At 39.6% G+C, this 24,805-nt stretch overlaps 1 long non-coding RNA gene and 1 pseudogene across 1 annotated transcript in view; one reads left to right on the plus strand and one right to left on the minus strand.

Moving 5' to 3' along the window:
• On the minus strand, positions 805-1,650 carry LOC100151874 (annotated as a pseudogene).
• Positions 1,767-24,805, plus strand: part of LOC110260854 — a 102,271-nt gene continuing 79,232 nt past the window's right edge. Inside the window, exon 1 of the long non-coding RNA XR_002344374.1 lies at positions 1,767-1,905. This is a non-coding gene — a long non-coding RNA (uncharacterized LOC110260854). The remainder of the gene's footprint in view (positions 1,906-24,805) is intronic.

The raw sequence follows: 24,805 nt of genomic DNA on the forward strand, positions 1-24,805 counted from the left end.
CACCATGGCTGCAGCCAAAAAAAAGGTCTACAAGTAATAAATGCTGGAAAGGGTGTGTGGAAAAGGGAAACCTCCTATATTATGGGTGGGAATGTAAATTGGTGCAGCCACTATGGAGAGCAGTGTGGAGGGTCCTTAAAAGACTAAAAATAGAACTGCAATATGATCCAGCAATCCAACTCTGGGTATATACCAGAAAAGATGAAAACTCTAATTTGAAAAGATACACACACTCCAATATTGATAGCAGCACTATTTATGGCGGCCAAGATATGCAAGCAACTCAAATTCTCATCAACATATGAGTGGATAAAGAAAATGTGGTGTGTGTACACACATACACACACATGCACACAATGGAATATTAGACATAAAAAAGAATGAAATAAGGCCATTTACAGCAACATAGATGGACCTAGAATTATTACTTTCAGTGAAGTAACCCAAAGACAAATACCATATGATATCACTTACACGTGAAATCTAAAAAATGACACAAATGAACTTATTGACAAAACAGATACAGACTCACAGACATAGAAAACAAACTTATGGTTACCAAAGGGGAAGGGGTGAAAGAGGATTTGGGACCAACAGATACACACCACTATATATAAAATAGAAAATCTATAGGACCCATTGCACAGCACAGGGAACCATACTCAACATTCTGCAACAATCTACAATGGAAAAGAATAAGAAAAACAATATATAAATTCTGAACTGAATCACCTGCTATGTACCTGAAACACTGCAAAGCAACCATACCTCAATCAAAAAAAAAAAAAAAAAAAAAAAAGTACTCTAAACAGCCATTTCCATTTCAATAGTCATATGAGGACTGTAGCCTTCAATCTGAAAGTCTTCAGTCTTATATCACTCATGTTCTCAACTTTTCCAAGTATTTAGAGCTCTAGGAAAGGCCTTGGTTCTCCCTGAAGCTTCATTTTCAGCGGCTCAGTGTGGTTCAGATAGACGTGTGCATATCCCAAAGCGTGTACAAAGTCGCCCAGCTTCAGACCTGTAACGTGTGTGATCGTGTAGGTGAGCAGGGAGGTAGCTGCTGATGTTGAAGGGCACACCCAGGACCATCTCCCGACCTCTGATATAGCTGGCAGGGCAGCTCACAGTTCACTACACAGAACTGGCAAAGGGCGAGGCACAGGCAGCAGAGTGGGAGAGGGCCACAAGAAGATCTTTTGGATTCCAAGCACACAGGATGATTGTTGTGTTGTCAGTGTTGCTTACGATTGTGTCAATCACCTTTTGCAGTTGGTCCACTTTTCCACCTGAAAAAATCTGCATCCATATCTTTGTATTTGACCCTCAAACGCCCTCACGGTAAGCCATAAACTGGGCCTAAATCCCCTTCTTTGGTGGAGAACCCCAGGCTTTCCAGAAGTCTCAGGATCCAAGGGCATCCCAGATTTTCACTCCCTTGGAAGACAGGTCTTTAGCATTTGTGGATACCTTGATCAACCACAACTCCTTCCTAACACCGTTCTAGAAAACACGTTTGGTTGTCAGCAGGGGAAATTCATCCTTCAGGCTGTAGCGCGCCTGCTTGCTGAACGCCTATACGGTGGCGGTGCCCGTGAGGTCATCCTGGTACTGCAGCTCCCAGACGCCGCATTGGCGGCGACAGCGAGTAAGCACAGGTGCAGGGGCGGCTTGGCTTTGCGACGCGAAAGAGGCGGGCGAGGTGGCCCCGCCCTTTCCGGGAACCTCTTTTCCCGCCCGCTCCGCAGACTCCGCCTCTTCCTGTGACCACTGAAGGCTTTTTGTTAGTCACAGTTGCAAGTCCTTCTCGTATTTCTTAAACGTAGGAAGCATACTTGTAGGTTTCTTAGTATTTGAAGTTTATAGGTTTATGTCGTCTGCTGTTCCTGTTGGCTCTCAGTCACGGTGAGTTAAATCCTGTGGTTTGGGGTTTTTGACTCTGACTTCATATTTTTTTAGTGCTTTCTCCATGAGAATTTTTGAGGCCTTTGTTGAAGGTGGGTTCTTTCAGTTTATTAATTTGTTTCTGCTAGATGTCTGGGGCACTACCAATGTGGGACCATTTTATCCTGAAGTATTTATTTAAGTTTTTTCAATCCACCTAGGTATTTAGGCTGCAAATTTATATTAAGGATTCTCAACGAAGAATTAAAAATTCTCAAGGGATTTTTTTGTTTGTTTGTTTGTTTCCTCCCATCTAGTGCATTTAGGGCAGGACAGGCAATTTTATTTACTGCCTCCTTGGGCTGGCTGGTTTCTTGTTCATCCCAAAATTGTGACTTTAGTTGTAACTTACAGTTTATGGAAAATGCAAGGGAAAGAAGAACAGGTTGAACACTACCATTCAGAAACAGTCAGGGAGTTCCCGTCTTGGCTCAGTGGTTAATGAATCCGACTGGGAACCATGAGGTTGCGGGTTCGGTCCCTGCCCTTGCTCAGTGGGTTAACGATCCGGCGTTGCCGTGAGCTGTGGTGTAGGTTGCAGATGCGGCTCGGTTCCCACGTTGCTGTGGCTCTAGTGTAGGCCAGCGGCTACAGCTCCGATTTGACCCCTAGCCTGGGAACCTCCATATGCCGTGGGAGCGGCCCAAGAAATAGCAAAAAGACAAAAAAAAAAAAAAAAAAAAAAAAAATCAGACAAATCAGAATGAGGGTTATTCTTGGCATTCCCTCTGTGGCGCAGTGGGTTAATGCTGTGGCTTGTCTCTGTGGCTTTGCTGGTTGGATGGCCCATCTGATAGGGTGGGTTAAGGATCCTGGGTTGCCACAGCTGTGGCTTATGTTGCAGATGCTTGGATTTGATCCTTGGCCTGGGAATTCTATATGCCACAGGTGTGCCAGAAAAGGGGGGGAGGAGAATGAGGATTATTCTCCATGACAACTGACCTAGTCTTTTTAAACAAGCCAATGACATGAGTGAAAAACGGGGGTACAGGCGGGAGTTAAGGATACTGTTTGGCAGATGCCCTCAGAGTAAGTGTCAGCTTTGAGGCTCTGCTTCCCTGTTTCCCTTTGGTCTTGATTTTGGGGGTTGGAAAATTTTTTATTTTCTTGGTGAGCCCATAAATACATTGAGAAAAGATGTTTTCAATATTCCACCCAGAGTTTTTAATTGTTGTGGGAAAAACATTCTTGGCAGAGGCAGGTTTGGTTGCTTCCCATTTCTTTGGTCCCATTAGGAGACAAGAATTTCTTCCTTTTGGCTCTGAGTTATTTTCTTTGACAACTTAACAAATCTCAGTGTAACATTCACATCCTCTCTATGAACCTACATATGATCTCCTCTAAATTATGAACTTTTAAAAATGACTTGAATTTTTTTTTTTTTTTTTTTTGCAATATGCCCAAATTGGCTTATGTGTAGCTTTTGCGGAATGTGTAATTGGCTTCTCTTTGGGCCATTTTGAACCCTTTAATATACTGTCCTAAATGGAAATTGAAGCTTATTTACGAACAGAAATCAGTGTTGAGAAATGATGTCGTATGAAACAAAATTTCATGCATGTTTCTACTTTGGAGAACAGCACCCTTGAGTATAATATAGGTTACCCCTTTCTACTTATCATCCTCCATAGGATGGATACAGTAGTCTTTATCCCCTTGTTTCAATCCTTGACATAACCATTCTGGAAACTTTCTGCCATCTTGGTTGGAATAAGCAGGTGTTGAGAAGAATAAGAGAGTTTGAGGGGCTCTCAGATGTCTTAAAAAATCTTAGGAATAATAAAGTCTTGTGGGGGAGTGAGCTCTCAGGTCCAGTGATGGGGAATGATGCTCACACATGGTTACCTTAGATTTGAATTTGGTGAGTGTGGAATTTAGTGAGTTTAGATCTCACTAGACATTTCAGAAACATTCTTGGGGAAATTTTCTGCCTTGAGAACTGATCAAGGCTATTGTAAATGGTAGGTTAGATCCAAGGCAATTTGCTTAATATTATCATATAAATTGTTGATCTTTCTTCTATAGTTTAAGTTCCTTTTGAACATTTGAACATTAATTTTTGAGATTGCTTTAGGCTGTGTCTGTGAATGTTTATGTTAGATACATACCTGTGCATATTACTTTGGGATGGTATCCCTACTGTGCACCTATATATTTTTTTCTTAATCTTGATTACAATTTACAAGACAGATCACCTAGAACCAGTTTCTATCAACCTTTCTCTGGTTAATTCATTCAAAGAATATTTGAGTGCCTCCCTTGAGCCCAGTGCTGTGCTATGTGCTCACTCAAATTTATTTAGGTCAGTAAGTATTGTGCACTCTATATTTGCTAGATACTACATGGAAGAATAATGCACACTCCCTGGACCCAGGAAAATCAGTTTTGTTGGAGAGAAAAATTTAAATTTTAGGACAAATCATTTGGTAGTTTTGTGTCAACAAAAGTATAGCTTCTTGCTGTTTGTGAAAACCACATCTCATGTAATTATGGATTCCCCTTAATCCAAGTGAGCTACAAAAATGTTACTTTTTTGCATTCTCTTTTACAGTTTACCTCTCTTTGAAGGCTGCTAGGGTCTAATATCTCCTTTCCCTTCAGCAATTAGTAAATAGGACATAAGTATGATTTCCAGTATACATAAATGACCCATGCCAAAGACAAAGGAACTTTATCTTGGGTCCTTATAGTGGGGAATTTTGCAGGTGGGGAGATATTTTATAGGATCTTATAAGGATCTGACAGGACTCAAAGGAATTGGGTATTGGCTGGACAGCCTAGGTTTACTTTAAATATAGAAAAATATCACCAATAAAAAATAAGTAGGGTGGAGATCCCTTTGTGACTCAGAGTTAATGAATCCAACTAGGATCCATGAGGACACAGGTTCAATCCCTGGCCTCCCTTAGTGGGTTAAGGATCTGGTGCTGCCATGAGCTGTGGTGTAGGTGGTGTAGGTTGCAGATGTGGGTGGGATCCCCCATTGCTGTGGCTGTGGTGTAGGCTGGCAGCTGCAGCTCCGATTTGATCCCTAGCCTGGGAACTTCCATATGCCATGGGTGCAGCCCTAAAAAGCAAAGAAAAAAAAATGTGGGGAAAACCAAACTATAGAAAGTTGTTTGTTTATTTATTTATTTTTAAAGTACTGCAGTTTTTGTTGTTTTCTGGCTTTTTAGGACTGCATCTGTGGCGTATGGAAATTCCCTGGCTAGGGGTTGAATGGGAGCTGCAGCTGCCAGCCTGTGCCATAGCAACACAGGATCTGAGCCACATCTGCAACCTACACCTCAGCTCATGGCAATGCCAGATCCTTAACCAGCTGAGTGAGGCCGGGGATTGAACCCACATCCTCCTGGATACTAGTGGGTTCATAACCCACTGAGCCACAAGGAGAACTCCTCTTATTTGTTCTTTTTTCAAAGATACTTAGTATTGTGAATGAGGCAACATGGTACTGCCTGCTAGAGATTCTAAGGAAATCTGCTGGAGTAATTATTTATTATGTGCCAGGAAAGTATCTTGTTCTCTAATCTTTTTTTTTTTTGTCTTTTTGTCTTTTCTAGGGCCGCTTTTGCGGCATATGGAGGTTCCCAGGCTAGGGGTCTAATTGGAGCTGTAGACACTGGCCTACGCCAGAGCCATAGGAACGTGGGATCCGAGCCGCATCTGCAACCTACATCACAGCTCACGGCACCGCCGGATCCTTAACCCACTGAGCAAGGCCAGGGATCGTTCCTAGTTGGATTCGTTAACCACTGTGCCACGACGGGAACTCCTTGTTCTCTAATCTTGATGACAATCTACTATGAAGTGTGTGTTATTACAATCTCCATTTTACAGGTAAGAAAATTGAAGTAAGATTAAGTAAGTTGTCCAGTTCATGACAATGGTGAGACAAAATTCACCATGGTCCTAAGCTTTTCTGCCTCCAGTTTGCCTTTTAATTACAATGGTAAGAACATTAACGCTTTTCCATTTTGTTTTCCATAATATTTTTACTGTATTCACTTAGCAAATCTTTTTTTTTTTAATAGATTGTGAAAATACCCTAAGACACTGCCCAGTATATTTTAAGTTGAGATTAGTGGAGTCCAGGTGGGATATTTTTACTGCTGGTGGTTTACATTCTGAAATAGCTATACAGTATACATATATCTAAAAAGTATTGTTAAAAAAGCAGAGAGAGGAGTTCCTGTCATGGTGCAGTGGTTAATGAATTTGACTAGGAACCATGAGGTTGTGGGTTCGATCCCTGCCCTTGCTTGGTGGGTTAAGGATCCAGCATTGCCGTGAGCTGTGGTGTAGGTTGCAGACGCGGCTAGGATCCCGCATTGCTGTGGCTCTGGTTTAGGCTGGTGTCTACAGCTCCGATTAGACCTCTAGTCTGGGAACCTCCATATGCCGCTGGAATGGCCCAAGAAATGGCAAAAAAAAAAAAAAAAAAAAAAAAAAAGGCAGAGAGAGAGGGAGAGAGGCACCTTACATACACACAAAACTCTGCAGTGATAAATTGGATAATTCACAGTGATGTCTAATCATCTTAGGGCATGGACTGTTTCTTCTAATCTTTGAATGTTCATACTGATATTTAGAGGAGCATATCCTCATTAACCCCTTCCATTAGATGGTGTTCTACAACTATGCTTCCATTGTGTTTCTGTCCTCCCTTGGGAAGAGAAAGATGATGGATTCAGCATAAAGCTGGATCTCACTGTATAAGTAAGGAGCCTGACTGCTGTGCACATCAGGATAACTTTCATGATACATAGAGGTAACACAATGGAAATCACAGTTTAGAAATCCAATTTATCTTGCTGTGAATAGAATTGCCTCCAATCCTGATGACAATTAGTTTTGTTCCATAACACTGTTATAGAAATGTGACATTGAAAAACTACTTGCAGTCTACTAAAGCATTCATCTACTATGAGTTCATGCCAGGGAGGGAAAAATGTTAATTCTACTTAGGTGAAGAAACATAAAAGAGGTTTTTACAAAGAGGGGCCACAAGGTCAGTGTATGGCTGCTGAGGTAATGAAGTGAAGGCTTCCCTGAAACTTTTAGTTGCTAATACATTCTATTAAAGCTGCAAAATTCTGCTGATTCTTGTTTCTCAAAACCACTGGGGTTGCAGCTCAGTCACATTATAGATTAAGCAGGAAGTGATGCCAGCCTTTAATGTTTCCTGGAACTGCCCCAGAGCCTGCTGCTGATGCTCTTGGCTGGCCTTGGCTTTCCTTTCTGGCTCCAGCATCCTCGTCTTCTGACATTGCTGGTGAAGTCTGTTTAGTACTTGGACTATTATGTTGAAAATCCCCAAACCTTCACACTCATTGTGAGAATAAAAAGCCCCCTGCTATTGAATAGTCTAGAAATTTAAAAAACCTGAAATGTGGAGTTCCTGCTGTGGCTTAGTGGGTTAAGGATCCAGTGTTGCCATGAGCTGTGGTGTAGGTTACAGAGTTGGCCTGGTCTTGCATTGCTGTGGCTGTGCTGTAGGCTGGCAGCTATAGCTCACTGATTCAACCCCTAGCCTGGGAACTTTCATATGCTGCAAGTGCAGCCCTAAAAAGCAAAAGCAAAGCAAAACAACTCCAAAAAACCCGAACCTGAAATATGGGTAACTTAATTTTCCACCCATTTGTAAGCAAGCATAAATCAAAATAAAAATCTCTAGTTTGGTAAGATTGGATTTAGACATCTTGCAACTCAACTGTATGTGTGTTTATTGGTCACCACAGGAGTGAGGCACTGTCCATGGAGAGATCTGGAGCAGGGCAGACTTGGGTGGGAATCCAAGCATCACCATTCACCACTTGTGTGGGCTGGTGCAAATACTTATTTGGGCATATGTTTCTGAATTTGAGTTTCCTCTTTGGTAAATGGGTGATAATAGCTATCTTGTATGATTATTGTGGAATTAGACATTATGTATATACTGTGCTTGGTATATCCTAAGTGGTATGTGTTAGCTACTATTATTAGGCAATGTGAGATTTTTTTTTTTGTCTTTTTGCCATTTCTTGGGCCGCTCCAGTGGCATATGGAGGTTCCCAGGCTAGGGGTCTAATCGGAGCTGTAGCCACCGGCCTACGCCAGAGCCACAGCAACGCGGGATCCGAGCCGCATCTGCAACCTACACCACAGCTCACGGCAACACCTGATCCTTAACCCACTGAGCAAGGGCAGGGATCGAACCCGAAACCTCATGGTTCCTAGTCAGATTCGTTAACCACTGCGCCACGACGGGAACTCCTGCAATGTGAGATTTGATTACCACCTTTAAGGAAATTGTTCTGGAAGGAGAGAGAAAGCATGTGCATAAATATCTATTCCTCAAGGCAGAAGAGATGAAGGTTATGAAGGAGCCTCAAAATATCTTGATGCAGAGGCTATGGAGAGAGCCTATTGGCTGGGGTATGGCAACAACCTCCTATCTGGTCTCCCTGACTCTTGTCTTGCTCCCTCTAATCTACTTTTCATAAAACAGCCAACGTGTTTTTTGTTAAAAGCAAATATGATTACACTTAAAGTTCTCCTACAGTTTTGCATTCCCTTTGGGAGGTCACTATATGAACTTCCTAATTCTCCCCCTTCCTCTCTTTCCCTTCCCCTTTCTCATTCCCAAATATATATATTTCATGTGCTAGCCCTACTAAATCTTTTTTAGTTCTGTATTAGTCAGGGATCTCCAGAAAAACAACCAAATATATATCCTACACATTACATAACACACACACACACACACACACACACACACAACATACAGTTGACCCTTGTCCAAATTTACAAATTGCAAGATGGGATTTTTTAATGATGGTGATTTACATTCTGAAATAGTTATACAGTATGCATATATAAAAAAGTGTTATTAAAAAAAGCAGAAAGAGTGAGAGGCACCTCACATACAAAACTCTGTGGTGATAAATTGGATAATTCGCAGTGATATCTAATCATCTAGGGAACAGTACTGATACTTAGAGTAGTGTATCTTCACTAACCCCTTCCATCAGATGCTGTTCTGCAATTATGTTTCCATTGTGCTTCTGTCCTCCCTTGGAAAGAGAAAGATGATGGATTCAGCATAAAGCTGGATCTCACTGTATAAGTAAGGAGCACTGTAAAAAATCCAAGTATGATTTCACAGTCAGTGTTCTGTATCCTCAGTTCATCCCCAATTCAACCACCCTTGGACTGTATGGTTCTATAGTACGTATTTACTGAAAAAAATCCACAAGTAAGTGGATCTCTGCAGTTGAAACCCATGTTGTTCAAAAGTCAACTGTATATATATATATATATATATATGTATGTATATATATGTATCTATGCAAATTATTATTATTGTTATGCTTATGAATTGTCTCACATAATTATAGAGGCTAAGAAGTCCCTAGATCTACAGTTCGTCAAGCTGGAGACCCAGGAGATCCAGTGCTTTTTTCAGTCTGAATCTGAAAGTCTGAGAACCAGGAAAGCTGATGGTCTTAAATTCCATTCTGAGAACAGGAAAAGACACTTGTCGAAGTGTCAAGCAAGTGAAATTCTCTTTTACTCGGCCTTTTTGTTCTATTTAGGTCTTCAGTTTATTGGATGAGGCCTGCCCACATTAGGAAGGGCAATCTCGTTATTTAGTCTCTCAGTTCAGATGTTAATCTCATCTAGGAATATTCATAGACACAATAATGTTTGACCAAATATCCGCGCATCCCATGCTGAGTCAAGTGGACACATAAAATTAACTATCATAAGTTTTAAGAACATAGCTTGTTCTCATTTACTGCTGTTCTTTTGTACATTCCACTCCCTATGCCTGGACTATGCTTGGTCCCTGGACCCCTACCTAGCTTACTCCCACTGGATCTTCAGGTCTCAGGGCACAAGTCACGCTTTTTAGAATGGGTTAGGTCCTTCTCCTGTGGTATCCTCCAGCTTCCTGTCATAGCTTGCATCTTTTTTCTTTTTCAACCTGCACCACAGCTGCAGCAATGCTGGATCCTTCACCCATTGCGCTACAGTGGGAGCTCCCATAGCTTCCTTCTTGGTGCATTCTAACTTCCTATTTACTTGTCTCTGTCACATAGACTATCAGCTCAGGGACAGTCAAGAACTTGTCTTTATTGTTTCTATATCTCCTGCATCAGTGCAGGATCCAGCACATTGAAGTTACCCAGTAGTTACTCTAAATGAATGGGTGGACTTAGTGAAGAAGATGGCAGTTGATATGGGTCTTAGAGGAAGTGGAAGTTTTCAGAAAAAGTATAATGCCCAATTTGGGAAAAACAATGACAGGGAATACCAAAATATTCACTGCAGAATTAAGACTTCAGATGTTTGTGGGGAGATTCTGAAAGCCAACAGTCACTTTTCTACACCAAAATTATTGTCATTATGAAGTAGTCTCTGGGAGGCAAGGGGCTTTGTTTTTCATCATATTTGAAGAAACTTTTAAATTCTTACTGATGAAAAAATTCAAACATATAGAAATTGAAAAATAATGTAGTTCTATATACTTTTTTTTTTTTTTTTTTTTTTGTCTTTTGCCTTTTCTAGGGCTGCTCCCGCAGCATATGGAGGTTCCCAGGCTAGGGGTCTGATTGGAGCTGTAGCCACCGGCATACGAAACAGCCACAGCAGTGCAGGATCTGAGCCTCGTCCGTGACCTACACCATAGCTCACGGCAACTCTGGATCCTTAACCCACTGAGCAAGGCCAGGGATGGAACCCGCAACCTCATGGTTCCTAGTCGGATTCGTTAACCACTGCGCCACGATGGGAACTCCCTCCATATACTCACTTAAACCATTATTAACATATTGCTGTATTTGTTGCTTTTTTTTTTTGGCTAAAGCATTTTATTTTATTTTTTCCAACTGAGTTTGCCATTTATTCAGACATGCAACACAAATCTCTATTTCATCTTTCTTCAAACTTTATATAACTCCACTTTAAAGTCATAATCAAACTAAACATTTTATTGAGAAAATAGATGCGATCAAACAAAATCACCTCATTTTTATAGATTTACCAGTCTAAAGCATTTTAAAGCAATCCTGGACAACCTGATATTTTTTTTGCCCCTAAATATTTCAGTGTATTTATATAGCTTTAAAAATAAGAATATCTTGGAGTTCTCTTGTGGCACAGTGGTTTAAGGATCCAGTGTTGTTTACTGCAGTAGATTGGGTTGCTGCTGTGGCATGGATTCAGTCACTGGCCTAGGAACTTCCATATGCTATAGGTGCAGTCCCTCCCCATGACAAAAAAAAAGAATATCTTCTTCTTAACCCCTATACTCTTATGATGCCCCCCAAATTAGAAATATTTCCTTAATATCATTTAATATGCAGCCCAGGTTCAAATTTCTCAAAAATGACTTTTTAAAAAATTTTAGCAACTCTTGAGCCCCTTTAAATCTTTAAGAGTCTCTTTACCCCTTCTTTTTCTTATTGTCATTCACTTGTTGAAAAGACCAGGTTATTTGTCATGGAGAATAACCCACACTCTAATTTGCCTGATTTTTTCTGAATGGCAGCATTTAACCTGTCCTTTCCTTTGTATTTTCCACACACTGGAAGTTAGAGCTAGTCTTAAATTCAGATTCAACATTTTGACAAGAATATGTCATAGGTGAGTTGGGTACTTCATGTTACATCATATCAGGAGGCATCTATTGTTCTCTGGTTTTAGGGATGCTAATAGCGATTGTCTGATCCTTTTGTTGTAAAGTTGCACATTCCCCCTTATATCCAAAAATAATCAGTGGGGTGTTACTTTGGTACCCCATGGATATTCAGTTATTATTCTTTCATCTAACTGTTTTAGCACATGTTGATGGTTACCTGAACAATTATTCTATTAGGGGTTATGAAATGGTGATTTTCTAATGCTATAATTCCTGTTGCATTTATTAGTTGGAATCCTTGTGAAAAGAAGAGGTGCTTTCTCTTGTCAACTAGAGCTGTTTGGTTTTATGAAATTAAGCTTTTTTTTTTTTTTTTTTCCTTAAGAAAATAAAGATAAATTCTAAGTTCATTCCCTTTAAAGCTTTTTTTTTTTTTGTCTTTTAAAAAAGTTTCATCATGAATTTTTATATATTCAGTGTATTTCAACCAGGTGTGATCATTATTGTTTTTGATGCTCAAATTGTCCCATTTCTGGCCGGTGAGAGTTTCCTTAAGGTGGTTTCTGTAAGTTTTTGACAAGTCCCTTTAAAGTTTGATGATTTCCTTGCTTTCTAGAGCAACAAAGTGCTCCAAGCTCATCTTATATAATTTCCTGCCCTTGGCCTGGAATCAGCTTTTTCTCCAAGGAGTCCTGGTTCCTTTTAGTGTTTCTTTTTCTTTTCTCTTCTTTTCTTTTCTTTCTTTCTTTCTTTTCTTTCTTTCCTTTCTTTCTTTCTTTCTTTTCTTTCTTTCTTTCTTTCTTTCTTTCTTTCTTTCTTTCTTTCTTTCTTTCTCTCTTTCTTTCCTTCCTTCCTTCCTTCCTTCCTTCCTTCCTTCCTTCCTTCCTTCCTCAAGTCTGGTTAGTAGGTGGTTAGTAGGGGTTCTCATTGCTGAGCTGTTATGGTTTCTAAGACTTTTCAGTAGACAAGAACTAGAAAAAAAAATCCATGAATTCATCTTGAAATTTCCAATTCAGATTGAATTTTGTAGGAGTTTTACTTGAAAAATTATACGTTTGGCTCTTTTCTGAAAAATCTTGGTTCTTAATAACATACTTTTCTAAAGCATTATCGTACTACATGTATGAATAGTTAAAAATAACCATACCAGTATTACTACCAGCAGTTAGACTACTGAATAAAGATTAAGTTGTTTGTTTGTTTTGTTTGTTTTGCCCCTAGACTGTATCTTATTAAATAAGTATGGTCAAATACTGTGTTTTAATTATTTCTTTGAATTATTGGAATTATTTCACTTCTCTGTGTGGTAAATTATCTTTTCTAATGACTTATACACTACCACTAATGAGTTTTCATTATACTTGAATTCTAATAGACTTGGTTCCTAGTGGGGAGGGAAACTGGAGATTAGAATTACATTCTAAATCAGAACAATAGAAGACAGAGAAAATCTGTTATGTAAATATGTGGTCACACAGCAGATTCTATCTTACTGAGCCTTGTCAGGGAGTAGAGAACAGCAGATGCAGAATTTTCTTGGCTTCCTGGTTAATATCAGACTTTTGCATATTTCTTAATACACAGCAAACTGTGGATAATATCAGATTTTACTTACTTGGTTTCCAGGTCATGTTGGTGTAAGCATGTTCTGAACAAAGAAAATGTGGAAATGTGGTCAGAAGCAAAGAAGGCAGTTGTTTTTCACTAGTGTTGAAATTTGGGGAGTTCCCTTGTGGCTCAGTGAAAACAAATCTGACTAGCATCCGTGAGAATGCACATTCCATCCCTGGCCTGCCTCAGTAGTTAAGGATCTGGGGTTGCCATGACCTGTAGTGTAGGTCACAGGTGTGGCTTGGATCTGGCATTGCTGTGACTGTGGCATAGGCCAGCGGCTACAGCTCCTATTCAGCCCCTAGCCTGGGAATTTCCATAGGCTGCAGGTGTGGCCCTAAAAAGACAAAAAAAAAAAAAAGTGGAGATAAGATGCCTGGTAATTTTGCTGCTTCAATGGTATACCCTTTGAATCCAGCTTGGGTAGGAAGAGTGAGAATGAGAAGTCAGATTAATTTTAGGGAAAAGAGATGGAAAGAAAGGGAGGAGGGATAGGAAGGTAAACATTATAATAGCTCTTTACCGGATACTGTTAGGCAATTTAATTAATTTAAATAGTTCTCAGAACTTAAATCACTTCCACACTATATCTTTAGAATGGACTGGAGGGTGTGTATTACTATTCCCATTTTAACAAAAGATTTTGCCTCTTTCTGGGTTTGGTATATATAGTGGTCTCTTGAATTAAACATTTTTCTTAGACTAGGTGTATACTTTGGGTTGAGGTTGAGACCAGGTCTCTCACTCAGTGTTTTTGTAGAGAAATAATTAGTAACATCAATATTATAATCACTTTCATTTATTTTCCCAAGCCCCTAGCTTAGGCCCTGGCACATAATAAATGCTCAATATATGTTGAATGATTGAATTGCCCAATTACTTTTCAAATCCTTCCAACCCCAAGATGGAAGGAGGAACTAAAAATATACTCATGAAAATTTTATACAGGCACACAATTAGATAAGCAAATATACTGATTGGAAATACCTTAGTTGTTGAAATAAGCATATATTCTCTACTAAAAGGAAATATCACAAAAAAACTGTGGATAATATAATTAGTTTTCAGTGCTAGAAGGAGCCATGGAAATCATCCAAATATCCTCATTTTGTAGATAAGAAACCTGGGAATCAGACATGACTGTAACTTGTGCAGGGCTACATCCCTGATTAAGGACAGAACCAGCTGGACCTTGTTTTCTGATTCTTCCATTCAGGCACATACTACACCCTAGCATCACACCTAATGCCTAACTAAGGACAGAGAGGAGGAACTGATTTCCACATTCACTGAACTCCATATAATTAATTTAGAACCCTGGGAGAAATCAGGTAGTTTTCTGAGATGAGAATTAAGTCCATAGGTCATGCATTTCAGAAAATAAATGAGAAAATTCAGCAGATCAAAATAAGCCTGTTTAAACTTGAACCAAATACGGAATAGTTTCTCAATAGACCATGTAGATCTTGCAATATTAGAAACATTTTTGCAGTGATGACATAAAACTATTAGGGTTTCTGGGAGAGAGTTAGTCTTCCATCCCACCAACAGCTTGAATAGAATGACTGGTTCTATTTTCAGTTTCCCTCATTTTCATTATCTGTGTTTGGGATGGACAATCACAATCTTAATTATTTCTGGGGTAAGGGTGGAGGACAAAACTAATGATGTCATCAGAGGAAGCACACAGAGAGTATTTACTATCCTGGAGATCAGTCAACTGAAAATTTTGCTAGCACATCACTCCTAGGGCAATGAGCTCGGTGGGAGCCGAGAGTAGCAATGAGTTGTGCCAGCTACCCACGGAGGGTGACAGTTTAAAAACAATGGACTGAAAAATGTCATAAATTTGAAAAACAATGAACTGCCTGGTGTCAGGGTTTAGAGATTGATGGGACTGTGCCTGGAAAGCCAGAAAGCAGTATAGAAATTCACACCATTTTAACATTCAAAATGTCCCTTTCAATGATTCATTAAGAGCCATGTAGATATAAGTACATGTCTATGTATGTATGTGTATATATATACATACACACATACATTATTTATACTATTTCTATCTGTGTTTAAAATGCTCAAGAGCTGAAACTTGTTTGGAAATGTTCAGTCAAGCGAAATGGTTCCTTTTGCAAAATGCTGTTAGCTTGGGTAGCTCAAGCTGCCTTTAACTTTCTTTTCTCTACTCCCGTATGTAATTAAAGGTGAAGGGCAAGCAGGAGGGAGAGGGTTTTGCTTATTCTGGTGCTCTCCCAGCAGTGTTGCCGCATACAGCCATAAAGGCTCTGCATTGCACAATATAAATTATGATCTGAATGGTCCTCTTACTTCTCAAAGTGGTACGTGAGGCTCCCAGTCTTATGTAGTCAGAGGGAATTGGGGGTTTAGAAGTATTATCAGCTAGTTATTTAATACCCTCAAAGTTTGTGGTTTAAAACAAAAGCCATTTATTGTATTTTAAGAGTTTGGTGGTGCCTGGGATCTTCTGTGCATCTGTGTGATCATCTGATGGGTAGACTGGTGGCTCGTGGGTTTAGGATGACCTCGACAGAAACAGTTCATCTGTCCTTCATGTAGCCTTCCAGCAGGTTAGCTTGGGTTTGTTATGTTAGTGGCAGTTGATGTATAAGTGTATGTATGTATTTATTTATTTATTCATTCATTTCTTTTTCAGCAACCCCACAGCCTTGGAGTTCCCAGGCCAGGGATCAGATCCAAAACACTGTCCTGATCTAAGCCACAGCTGGGGCAACACCGGATCCTTAACCCACTGTGCCGGGCCAAGTATTGAACCTGTGTCCCAGTGCTCCCAAGATGCTAACGATCCTGTTGCGCCACTGCGGGAACTCCAATGTACAAGTGTATTTAAAGCTTCTGTTCAAGTCAGATTTGCTGCTTCCTCATTCACCAGAGCAGATCACATGGCCAAGTCCAGAGTCAGTGTGAGAAGGCAGCTACCAAAAGGTATGGATACAGGGAGGTGTGAAAAATTGGGATTCTTAATTCAATCACTCCAATAAAGTAAGTTAGCAAACGAAAGGCTCAGGAGAGACTATCACATGTGCCAACAGTCATTATTGTTCAGGTCAGTAATGTTTTACTTTGGGGTTTGTGTTTATTCATTTATTCGTCCATCTGATATTTATTAGGGGACTATCATGTGTAGGCACTGTTTTAGAGGCTGGGACCAACTTTGTGCTTAAAATGATTTCCTGACAGGACAGGATTTTCTTTGCTCCTACCACCTTCTATTTCTTTTCTCATCTTAGGTTTGAAAGGGGTCTTTTATAAATTGGAATAGAGAGGTAGAGATTTTGTTAACATGGTAATAAATCCAGAGTTTACTCTAAGAGATGGTCAATGTTAACTAAAGAAGATTGGAAGGTCCTAAAGCCTAAAGAGGAATATATAGCCCCTCTGAGTGGAGCGAGGAGGTAGAAAAGGACCAATGAGATGGGGTGGAGCAGGAAGAGAGGGAAGAGGGAAGAAATCCAGAGAGAGAGAGAGTACAACTTTAGATGCTTATCTGAGGTGGACTGAATTAACTGAACTATGACATTATGGGAAAGCAGAGAGGTTTTGCATTTTCCTCTGGTTTCCGTGTGTGTATGCATAATTGGTGAGTGCTTTTCTTTAATGTGTTGTCTTAATGTGATTTCCCAGATGCGATGGGGATAACTAAGGTATTTCATTATGTGGGAATATTGAAGAGTTAATAATTTAGCTTGCTTTGTTCTTTGCCTCACATCCCCTTACGCCTACCCAAACTTCTCTTCATCCTTATCATGGGCCGGTCACCATCAACTGCCTTTGGCTTGAGGAGTCTCCCCCTTCACAAGGACCTCAGTTATTAGTCATTTTAATTTTGCCTCCTGTAGAATTCTAGAATTCTCATCCTCTTGACCTTTATTCTTCACCAACATTTCCACATCCTAGCCCCCAGCAGATTATCTTGATTCTGATTTCATTTGTTCATGGGACATTTAGGAAGCTCCAGTGATCATGCGAAGCACGCTGGCTACAAACAACACTATGCGAAGAATAACAGTTGAAAGGCAGCTATGCACAACACTCTACCAACCAATGCCTCTACAAAGAATAACATTTGAGTGCTTATTATGTAAACACTCAGTAAGCATTACTATTCTTTTTTTTTATATATAATGATTTTTATTTTTTTCCATTATAATTGGTTTACAGTGTTCTGCCACTTTTCTGCTGTGGAGCAAAATGACCCAGTCTCATAACACACACACATACCCACACACACACATTCTTTTTCTCACATTATTCTCCACCAGTAAGCATTACTATTCTAAGCACTTTTGCTTGTATACACTCAACTTTACACAATGATATGATTATCCTTATTATAGATGAGGAAATGGAAGCACAGAAAAGTCAAATAACTTGCTCAAAATAACAGAATGGGTAGCAGAGCTGGGATTTGAATCCCAAGTGATCAGGCACATCTACACTAGATAAAAAAGGGCCATTCCTTCCTGTAGGGAGTGACGGTGCCTTAATTTCTCTGCATAGCATCTGTACCACAACCTCTCATTGCTTCACACATTTTCTGCCTTCATTCCTTTTTATTTTAAAAAAATTTTTATTTTTTATTACTCAATGAACTTATTACATTTATAGTTGTACAATGATCATCACAATCCAATTTTATGGGATTTCCAACCCATGACCCCAGAGCATCCCCCCACCTTCCAAACTGTCTCCTTTGAAGACCATAAGTTTTTCAAAGTCTGTGAGTCAGTATCTGTTCTGCAAAGAAGTTCAGTCTGTCCTTTTTTCAGATTCCACATGTCAGTGAAAGCATTTGATGTTGGTGTCTCATTGTATGGCTGACTTCACTTAGCAGATAATTTCTAGGTCCATCCATGTTGCTAAAAATGCAGGTATTTCGTTCTTTCTTTTATTTTTTGCCTAGGGCCGCTCCTGCGGCATATGGAGGTTCCCAGGCTAGGGGTCGAATCGGAGCTGCAGCTGCCGGCCTACGCTACAGCCACAGCCACACGGGATCTGAGCCGAGTCTGCAACCTACACCATAGCTCACGGCAACACTGGATCCTTAACCCACTGAGCAAGGCCAGGGACCGAACCTGCAACCTCATGGTTCCTAGTCAGATTCATTAACCACTGCACCATGACGGGAACTCCTATTTCGGTCTTTTTAAAGGCTGAGTAATATTCTATTGTATATATGTACCACATCTTCTGGATCCACTCCTCCGTTGATGGACGTTTAGGTTGTTTCCATGTCTTGGCTATTGCAAATAGTGCTGCAATGAACATCGGAGTACATGTGTCTTTGCGACTCGTGGTTTTTTTCCTGCATAGATGCCCAGGAGTGGGATTGCTGGATCAAATGGTAGTTCTATTTTTAGTTTTCTGAGGACTCTCCATACTGCTTTCCACAGTGGTTGCACCAATTTACAATCCCACCAACAGTGTACTAGGGTTCCTTTTTCTCCACACCCTCTCCAGCACTTATTGTTTGTAGACTTTTGGATGATGGCCATTCTGGCTGGTGTAAGGTGGTACCTCATCGTGGTTTTGATTCGCATTTCTCTAATAATGAGTGATGTTGAACATCTTTTCATGTGTTTCTTGGCCATCTGTATGTCTTCTTTGGAGAATTGTCTGTTTAGATCTTCTGCCCATTTTTTGATGGGGTTGTTTTTTTGGTATGGAGCTGTATGTCTTTGGAGAACTCTCTGTTTAGATCTTCTGCCCATTTTTTGATGGGGTTGTTTGTTTTTTGGGTATGGAGCTGCAGAAGGTGTTTATAAATTTTGGAGATTAATCCCTTGTCAGTTGATTTACTTGCAAAGATTTTCTCCCATTCTGTGGGCTGTCTTTTCATTTTGTTTAGGGTTTCCTTTGCTGTGCAGAAACTTTTAAGTTTGATTAGGTCCCATTTGTTTATTTTATTTTATTTTATTTTTTTTTTACTTTTGTAAACAAAGTTTTATTGGAACAAAGCTTGCCCATTCGTTTACGTATTGTCCACCGTGCTTTCAGGCTACAGGAGCAGCGTTGAGTATTTGATCACGAAGAAGAGGCACTCACATGTAAACTCGTTGATGAATGAGGGTGCAGATTGTTTCTGGGCCACCCGTGTACCCACAAGGCTCACACGTTTCTGTGTGTTTTTTTTGTTTGTTTGTTTTTACTGTTATTACCCTAAGAGGTGGATCTGAGAATATGTTGTTTATGTCAGAGAGTGTTTGGCCTATGTTTTCCTCTAAGAGTTTGATAGTGTCTGGTCTTATATCTAGGTCTTTAATCTGTTTGGAGTTTATTTTTGTATATGGTGTTAGGGAGTGTTGTAATTTCATTCTTTTCCATGTGGCTGTCCAGTTTTCCCAGAACCACTTGTTTTTTTTTTTTTTTTTTTTTTTGTCTTTTGTTGTTGTTATTGTTGTTGCTATTTCTTGGGCCACTCCCGCTGCATATAGAGGTTCCCAGGCTAGGGGTTGAATCGGAGCTGTAGCCACCGGCCTACGCCAGAGCCACAGCAACACAGGATCCGAGCTGCGTCTGCAACCTACACCACAGCTCACGGCAACGCCGGATGGTTAACCCACTGAGCAAGGGCAGGGACCGAACCCGCAACCTCGTGGTTCCTAGTCGGATTCGTTAACCACTGAGCCACGACGGGAACTCCCCAGAACCACTTGTTGAGCAGGCTGTCCTTTCTCCATTGTATATCCTTGCCTCCTTTGTGATAGATTAGTTGGCTGTAGGTGCGTGGGTTTAATTCTGGGCTTTCTATCCTGTTCCACTGATCTATATTTCTGTCTTTGTGCCAGTACCATACACTTTTGATGATTGTTGCTTTGCAGTATTGTCTGAAGTCCAGGAGCCTGATTCCTCCAGCACCATTTTTCTTTTTCAGGATGTCTTTGGCTATTCTGGGTCTCTTGTGCTTCCAAAGAAACTTTAGAATATTTTGTTCGGGTTCTGTGAAAAATGTCCTTGGTAATTTGATAGGGATTGCATTGAATCTGTAGATTGCCTTAGGTAGTATAGTCGTCTTGATAATATTGACACTCCCAATCCAAGAGCATAGTATGTCTTTCCATCTATTTGTGTCATCTTTGATTTCTTTCATCAGTGTCTTATAGTTTTCAGAGTACGGGTCTTTTGTCTCGTTAGGTAGGTTTACTCCTAGGTATTTTATTCCTTCAGATGCATTGGTAAATAGGACCTTCATTCATTCTTAAGAAAAGTTCCATTTATAGCTGTCTCTACCATTTTCTTCCCTCCTTTCCTCACTTCCTCTGAGACCATTCTCTTTTCATTATCTTGGCTTTTACATCTATCTTCTATCACTTTATCTCTGCTAGTTCCTTCCCCTCAGTCAGCAAATATACTTAGCATTAAAAAACAATCCTCTAACTAGTTACTTTCTTGAATGACAAAATAAAAAAAAAAATTGGACCTTTGATAATCCACTACTTGTTGGAATATGCTCTCCTGGGGTCTCTGAAGATCACATCAAAGCTGACCATCTTTCTCTAGTCATACTCCTCCTTCACTTTTCTGAATGTACTTTCCTACTTTTCTGATTTGTTTTCCTATTTCCATAACTGGCTTTTACTCCTTCTATTCTTAGCTCTCTGTGGGCATTGCCCAGTGTTCTGTCCTTTGAGCTCTTCCCTAATCTTATTACTTTCTAAGGGATAATGTGGCCAAAACATTTATTGCCCAAACTGGGACACTGTTGTCTGGAACAAATGCTAAACTGGATGGGATGCCAGGACAGTAGGAGTAAACCAGAATTGCAACCTTTCTTCAGGCTCTTTCAGTTCCACTTTTTCACCCCCTCACTGGTGGTTTCTGTGTTTGTTAAGGGCAAATGCCATCTACCCTAAATCACTCTCTTCATTATTCTCTTTCCGTTCTAACTATTCCTGATTTTCTTACTTTTGCCATCTTGTAATGACTGAGACTTGAAAACTTGAGTCATTTCTGAATGCTTCCCTTACACACTGCCTTGACATTAGTGTCCAGGTCTATTGATTTGGCTTTTATAAAGTTTTCTTTTTGTCTTTTGTCCTTTTTAGGGCCACACCCGCGGCATATGGAGGTTCCCAGGTTAGGGGTCAATAGGAGCTGTTGCTGCTGGCCTATGCCACAGCAACACCAGATCTGAGCCAAGTTTGCACCCTATACCACAGCTCACGGCAACACTGGATACTTAACCCACTGAGTGAGGCCAGGGATTGAACCCACAACCTCATGGTTCCTAATTGGATTTGTTCCCGCTGCGCCATGATGGGAACTCCCATAAAGTTTCATCTTATTCCTTCCTTTGCATTTTAAATGCTGCTATTTTAGTTCATGTGTTTATCACTCCTATCCAGAACGATTTTTGTAGCCTAATCCCAAACATTTTTTTACCTTTGTCTTCTCCTACTTCTCCCAGAACTCTGAATATCTACTCCAGGCCCTTTACTGTCGCCTATCCTGCACTGAATACTTTGGTTTTCAGCAGTTTGACTATGATGTGTCTAGTTGTGAATGTCTTTGAGTTTGTCCTACTTGAAGTTTGTCATGCTTCTTCGATCTGATTAATGTTTTTTTCCTTCAAATTTGTCCATTATTCTTACAAATATTCTTTTTGCCCCTTTCTCTTTTTTTCTCTTTCTGAGACTCATGTTGTGTGTATATTGGTAGTTTGATGGTATCACATAAGTCTCTGAGGATCTGTTCATCAGACTGGATAATTTCAATTGGCCTATCCTCGAGTTCACTGATTTTTTTTCTCTACTCAAATATGCTAAGTACTCTACTGAATTTTTCATTTCAGTTATTGTACGTTTCAACTCAAGAAATTCTCTTTGGTGAGACATTGTGCTCCTATTCTTTTTTAGCTTTGTAGTCATATGTTCCTTTAGTTCTTTTACCATCTTTATGTAAGTTAAAGTCTTTGTCCAGTAAGACCTATATCCAGCTATCAAAGGCACAGTTGATATTTACTGCTTCTCTATCCCTTTCCAACCTGTACGAGCCTTATTCTCCTGCTTCTTTGAATGTCTTATAATTTTTTTGTGAAAATCCGGACATTTAAAATAATATAATGTGGGAATTCCGGAAGTCAGATTCCAGCTCTACTCATCCTTATCTGGGTTTGTTATTGCACTGTGTTGTTGATGCTGCTGTTTTTCTTAATGACTTTCCTGAACTAATTCTGTAAAGTCTATATTCTTCATTGTATATGTGGCCACTGGAGTCTCTGCTCAGTTAGAGTAGTGGTCAGTTAATGATTAGACAGAGATTTCCTTAAATGCCTTGCACTAAGTTTCTCTGTGGAGGGAGTGTATGTATATGTGTGTGTATGTGCATGTGTGTGTGTCTTTGTGTTTGTGTGTGTCAGGGAATGTCTATAATGCTGTGGCAGACAGTTTACAAACTACCTTAGCCTTTACTTCCCACTTTCCCAGAGCTTCATGGACAGTCAGAGGTGAGGATTATACCCAGCCCTGCTGAAGACCTTCTAAATATTCAGAAATAGGCCATAACCCTTTAAGTTTCCCTGTGAACATTCCATTCTCCAGCTTTTCTTTTTAAGTTTTTTGATTAACTTCTCATTTGTCCTAGATGTTATTGCTATCTCAGGTAGCTGTAATATTAAACAATTGCTGTTGATTGTTTTTGAATAATGCCCCAAGGGAAAAAGGCTGTTTTTGCTGAATGAGCTCTGGGTTGGAAAATAAAGATGAATCTTGAAGTGGGGGTTTTCAGGGAAGTGCCAGATAGGTCAAATAGTGGGATAGGGCTTTAGAGGAACTCTTAAGTTTATTCTACCCATTCCAGTGGTTGCTAGGCTGCTGGTTTTCATGACTCTTGTGATTATAAGGCTGTTGGTTTTCAAGATTACCACAGAACTTGGGAGAGAAAGGTGGGAACAGGGCAAACAAAATTTCCTGTTTCTTATGGGAGTCAGCTACTTTTTTGAATGAATACATCTTGGATGATTATAAGCCTTTGGCTAATTTCTGGAGTATTTAAAAAGATGATTTTGACAATTTTTGCTAGTATTCTCATTGCTTTTACAGGAGGAGTGGATTTTTGGAGTTCCTTACTCTATCATTCAGAAGTCAGAATCCCTGCATAGAATGTTTTGAGCTTCAGTTCCCATATAATGAAATTCTATTAATCAATTCTAAATTTCTAAACCTTTCCCTAACCATAGCATCTAAAAGAGATTTTTTTTTTCTTTTTATAATTTCAACAGTACATTGCATGTATCACTTATACTATTGTCCTGAAACTTTCGTGTTCATACAAGTCACTGGTTTCAGGAGAGTTAGAGAAAGACTAAAGGATCTACATTTTAAACAAGTCCTAGGGAATTGGGGTGCTCACTAGCTCATGGACCAAATTTTAAGGAACAGAGATCTAAATGATATTATTAGTACTTAATGTATAGAAATATGTTACATATATTTATTATTATTTTTTTCATATATGTATCTTCCCTACTAAAATAGAAATTCTTTGTGTACAGGAACAATGTCCTGCACCCTCTGAATCCCCAATGGATTCAGTATTATAGGCAACCTAAAAGTTTGCCGAATGATTCGATAAATAAGAGCAATGTTTTCATCGGCAATAAGTTCTTAATTCCAAACTAAGGCTGACCAAGTAAAAACTTTTGGAGTTTTGAAACACATCGGTAAATTGAAAATTGCGAGCAATTGCTTTCTTAATTAAGAAACCAGTTAATTTTGTAGAGATTTGAACTTGGAAAAATGACTTCAATTGTTTTTGCAAATTGTTTTCTTAAAAAGTGCTAAGTAGTCAAACCTGCAAAAGGCATAAATGAAGAAAGTTTCATCTTAGATGCTTTGGGAGAAAGGAGGGGAAGCATTGAACTGCAAAAAGGTATATGTACTGCTAGTTAGTAACTTCTTTTTCACTCAACGTGGTGGTTTTAGGTGAAATGTCAACAGCTTTGTCATAATTCATCTCTTTAGTCTCAAAGCTGATAATTTACAGGCTTTCTCTACTTTCTCTGCCATATGGCTTTTTGTGCATAAAATAGGTGTGGGTTGCCAGGACTGGTGAGTCTGGCTCAGACACAGATGGCAGTATTATCCCTGGTCTCAGATGGTCTTTATAGTCCTGTGGTGTGAGGTGGTTTCCTGGTTGATGAATTGACATTCTCTTGCCCAGAGAAACTATAGGATATTAAAGGAGTCTTGTGGGAGAGAAAGGTGCAATAGGATGTTAGACCATATGGGCATCACTCCAGTTCTCTGCCAGAGAGAAATAGATTAAGTTGTGAGTCCAGCAAGTATCCCATAGAATTTAATTGTCTTGCTTCACAGGAAAGGAGCTTATTTAGAATTTGTTAGGTGTGTCTATTTAAAATTTTTAAACATATGAAATACAGTTATAATAACTGTTTTAATGTCTTAGCTGCTGATTCTAACATCTGTGTCAATTCTGATTTACTTTTCCTCCTCACTTTTGGTTGTATTTTTCTGGTCCTTTGTATGTCTGGTAATTTTCTGTTTGGATAGAAGACATTGTGAATTTTACATTGTTAAATGCTGGATATTTTTGTATTCCTAATAATATTCTTGAGCTTTGTTTACAGGC

Source organism: Sus scrofa, chromosome 5 (genome assembly GCF_000003025.6).
Source record: "Sus scrofa isolate TJ Tabasco breed Duroc chromosome 5, Sscrofa11.1, whole genome shotgun sequence".
Lineage (NCBI taxonomy): Eukaryota > Metazoa > Chordata > Mammalia > Artiodactyla > Suidae > Sus > Sus scrofa.